This window comes from Stegodyphus dumicola, chromosome 7 (assembly GCF_044657685.1).
Source record: "Stegodyphus dumicola isolate Sdum_Otavi_A_Nest chromosome 7, ASM4465768v1".
In the NCBI taxonomy this organism is placed as follows: Eukaryota; Metazoa; Arthropoda; class Arachnida; order Araneae; family Eresidae; genus Stegodyphus; species Stegodyphus dumicola.
In genome coordinates, this window is record NC_140774.1 from 37,806,399 (window position 1) to 37,811,796 (window position 5,398).

The window sequence follows — 5,398 nt, forward strand, 5'->3', positions numbered from 1 at the left end:
AAAAAAAAAAAAGAAAGAAAAAAAATCTCAAAAGTTTTAGATTTTAAATTACTTTCAAAGAGGAATTTTTTTAACATTTTCTGTGTTACCTTTATTTACTAAATATCATGTTCTTCTCACTTAAACCATAAAATTCAGTTCAAGAGCAATATCGTAAAAAAATTTTGAATTCAGCATATCTTTAGAATTTCCAATACACAGTCTCGCGCGCTGGAGATAAAAAAGGATTCCATCCCCGGTACAGTGTTGCCATTGCTGGCTTTGAAATCGTTGAGTTTGTTAATCAAAAGTTCGTTTAAGTGTTACAAAATATGAAATGGATAATAAAACAAATTCCAGATTCCAAATTAGGGCTTCCAGATGACCATATTCGCAGTAGGATTACGTCATTCAAAATTGGATAGCTCTAAGTACCGCTGTTTTATCACAATGCGAGAAACATACATACATTTATGCAGATTCTTCATTATTTTCTTCAAATATAACACAGGGCGATAATATTTGGTGGCAACAGTTTGAAAGGTGTGACGGACATTCAAAGTGATTCGACGCAAAATCGCAAAACGAAAACAATAGTCGCTCAGGGACAAAGCCCCTTTGGATTAAAATTTTTGTGGCTCAGAAAGATCAAGAAACGGATGTTTAAATTTTTTGATAACTCACATCAGCTTAATATTCTGAACGCATGAAAACAACTGAAAATTCCTGATTGATGAAATTTCCTAAAGAAAATGATGGATTTAGAAACTATGATATGAAATGAAATACAAGAAAGGAAAATTTAATTTAAAGATATTAACCATTGTATATTTATATACAACTAGAATTTTAGATAGTCAAGTGAAAAGTAGGTGTCTGAATAAAAAGCAATGCTAAGAAGCAACAAAAATACTTCGTAAGGTAAATAATTTTTGTAAACTGTTGCAATCACATCACAACTGTGCGGCATGGGTAAAATAAAATCACCAAGTAGCTCTTGTTTTCAAATAGATACAGAGATACATTTCTACAGAGATATCGAATTCAGCTTTGAACGCACTAGCTAGCTCGTACCACAGACTAGAACTGTTAACGGATATGCTGGAGATAAAATACCTATCTATATCTTCATCCTTCACATATTTATCAGTTGTACTCTTATTGCGAACATATTATTTATTCGCTACAAAGAACGAAATTCTATTTGCCGCAACAGAATATTAAAGGTTACAGAATAGATTATCTGTCATTTTCTGCTTTCGGTGAACCGTTTTCGATTGCCTCACGGGATCTCTCAAATTAAACGATTCTTATATAAAATAAGGAATTTTGCAGGTTTTACATTCACATCGAATGGAAACCCGGCGGCTGTTTAGCTGAACCTTGCGTCGTGATAAATCAGTCAATAGACAACGTCTCCATTCTCCAGCATTCACATTTCTGTATTCTGTACTCTATAATATCCTGTGCATATTCTGTGTTTTAGGTAGATAACTTAAGTGTACTTTTCCATAATCAAATAAGGCAATCAAATCTTACCTGTACTGTTCTGATTTATTATACTGGATATTTAAGCGCTCCGTGACAGTACCGTCTTACTTTATGTAAACCATACAGAATGGCTTGCATCAAGGCAAACGGCAATATTGCAATTAAGTATGTTTATTATAGATGCATGACATCCGCTTGATAGTTTTTAGAATGCAATAGGATCAAAATAATGATTCTTCATAAGGTAGATTTTCCTCTATACGCTTTTGTATTATTTTGAATACTATTCCAGTGTTTTGAATACTATTCCAGTGACAGACATATTTACCATATGGTTCTGTAATTTGATTATGCCCGTATGGGGAACAATAACACTTGCAGTTAAAACTGGTGTGCTTCTACCTTTCATACTGTTCGTCAAGCTACAGAAATTGATGAAGATCTAATATTTCAGGAAACATATTGTAAAATCTTGCGTAAATAATCGTCAAACTTTTGCGATAAGAACCATTGCACTTACGTCTTAAATTAATTTATTTAAGTACAGAGTTTAGAAGCATTTTATTAAATTAAAAATGCCTCATTCATGTGATTTTCCTAGCTTGTAAAATGTACAAGAAGAAATTTGCCTCGGTAACTTAAAAGAATCCTTCGTAAGAAATTCTGAAGTAAAAAGGAATTTTAAGTAGTTTAAGTAATGATGAAAGAGCCCCACTAAGCACTGATGGAAAAGCTTCAAATATTTTTTGCTATTATTTCAAGTTTTTTTTTTAAATATTGTTCGTACGATAGATGCAAAATTGAATTACCGAAGGAGTTACAAAGAACCAAAGCATGACCTTTTTATTTCACATACAAGACTTTTGACATCTACACATTTTGCGAATGTCACGTTCTGAGAAGGTGATTGTAAAGGTATGTCTGATCGATTGATTGATAAAAAAAGCTCCGTTCATTGCTTTTATTGACAGTTAGCTGTTAATTGCAAGTTTGGTTCGTGCGAATGATTGATCAGTGACACCTGAAACTGAACTTAGAAGCCCAGCTTGAAAACATTCTAGAAATTGATTTCTCAGAAATGATAAAGCCTGACAAGCATTGACATATAAAAAACACAAAAATATGAATATATTTAAAATAGAAGAAATATTCTAATATGTAACATTGCTTCTATAGAAATGTTTGACAGTTACAAGATGTCATCTTTTCAGAAATTCGAGATAACATCAGCGCAAGAAATAATCACATATTAGTATGTGTGAGTGTATAGACAAACAAACAGTATTAAAAATGATTTGAACTGTATTATTAGTAACTTAAATAGGCCAATTCTTTTTTACGCGTGCTTAACTTTTAGCAGGCATAAAAACTAATTTATACATGTGATAAAAGTCACTCCTAGTAAAATATCAGCCACATAAAATTAATTTAAATTGCAACAACTAATTTCTTACGTCATTTCCAAAAATATCGTCTAGAAAATAAGTACCAAAAATTAAAGTGTTTTAAAATAGGCAAGGATTAAAGATGCCAAAAAGGTAACAGCAACAAAAACAACAACAAATAATAATATTAATAATAATAAATAAAAACCAAAGCAGGAGGGCAGCGTAATGAAGAAAATATCAAGGCGAAAGGCCCTATAAAAACTCAAATCTATCAAAAAATAAAACTAAAGGAAAGGAAGTTTAAATGTCTAAAATTTTATCTTCAGCGATGTAGAATTCGGATGAAAAAAAAAAAAAAATTCAAAGTAGATGCTTTTTTAATTAAACAGAATAACTAAAATTTAAATCAGTAAAAATTAATCCAAAACATATTTTGGTTTGTGCATTTTAAAAACTACTTCTAGTTACGTACACACCCTAAAGCAACAAATGATTAATAAACCCAGACATAAACTAAAAAACTACCTTTACTATTATTACCCTTAACTTTAAAAATACCTTTTCCTCACCGTAAAGCTACTACCTATAAAACAATCGATCCAGCAAAGCGGTTTCATGTATTTTCTACTTATCAACAACAATGTCTTGACTCGTAGAATTTTTAGGTATTTACAGTTAGCCTCAAAAATCTGCGTACAGACTAAATTTTAAATTAAAAAAACACTTAAAGCATAGAAAAATGTATTTTAATCATTGCATTTTTTTCTATTAGCTAAAATTGTAAGCTTAAATAAAAAGTAAACAATATCAGTGTAATACTTTTTACATTTTTTCAAAAATATATTTTGTCAAAAAAACTCAGAAATTCCCTCCAATAAGTCTGCGTACACTTTCAAAAAAAAAAAAAAGCAAAATATAATTTTTTTACATTACTTCAATACTTTGTAGGATATCCTTTATTCTTCAAAACAGCTTGCAGACGTCTGGGCATTGACTGAACTAGTTTTTCAGTGTCATCCGACGTAAATTTCGCCCATTCTTCCTGGAATTTACTAATTAGCTCATTTCCCGACGTAATATTGTGTTTTCGAATTCGTTTCTCCAATTTTGGCCACAAATGCTCGATTGGATTGAGGTCTGGTAACTGTGGAGTGAGTACGCAACTGTCTTGGAGTGTTATAGAGGAGATATTCCTTCACAATTTTAGCTGTATGTTCGGGTCGTTGTCTTGTTGGAAAATAAAGGCATTAGAAAGGTTTAAATTTCGGGCACTGTCTCGTAGATTTTTCTTCAGAATATCCAGATAAACATACTTATCCATGACTTTATCAATAATGTGAAAATTTCCAACTCCTTTCGACGACATACACCCCCATACCGTCAAACCGCCAGCTCCATGTTTGACAGCTCCATGTTCCTGGTTTTCTCCATACAATAGGGTGGCCATTAACTTTAAATATTGTAAATTTACTTTCATCTGACCAAATTACATTGTGCCAGAAGCCCTGCGAAGAGTTTAAATATGTTTTGGCAAAAGCAATTCTTTTCTTTCTATTTGTCTCGGAAATGTATGGCTTAGACCTAGGTTTGCGTCCATGATAATCGGCCTTTCGCAGCACTTTTCGTAAAAGAATTTTTCTTTCTTCTCTCTTCGTTAGCTTCTTCGGTCTCCCACATCTTGGTTTTACAGCAAGACTACCAGTGTCAAGATAATTTTGAATAACTCTTTGCACACTAGAAAATGGTTTTCCAATGGTTTTACCAATATAACGAAGAGTTTTACCTTCATCTCTCAATTTGATAATTAGTTGTCTCGTAACTAAAGGAATTTCTTTATTGGTTGTCATTTTCGTCAAAGAAAATAGAAATAACAACTTCCAATCAACGTGAAATTTGCTTCGGAAGTCAATGGCCTTGAAAGTGTAACCTTCTTTGCATTCTCAAACTTGAAGTTTAAAAGTTAGATAAGAAATCCCCCGCCTCCTTCGCGTGTACGCAAACTTTATTACCCGCTTTTGATTCCGCATTGCTTACAGATAAAAGCAATTCCACATTGTTTAGATATGATTTGATTCCGCATTGCTTAGATTTGCAAAATGGCAGTGAAATATTAAAGAATTTAAGCACTAGAAATTAGCTGTCAAATTTCCACAAAGGTTACTGCCCTTAAAATATAATGAAGTTAAATGAAATTTATTGGGTTTGACACAGAGATGAAAATATTGCTATAAATATGATAAAAATTTTACCATTTGTCTGCAATATGAAATTTTTGTTGAGAATTATAATGTACTAAATCTCTCTCAGAATTAAAAATGTTACAGCACATTAATGTTATACAACTGAAAATTAAACTCTACTGAAACAAAGAGCAGGATTTCTTTGTACAGAATTGTACAAATTATAATGCAACAACTGTACAGAATTATAATGCTATACAACTAGTCGTTGAAGAGAGTATATTGATGTAAGCCACAAAATGAGGATCTATAAAAAAAAATCGTTATTGCATGGTGGACATACCAGTGACTGAACTTCTA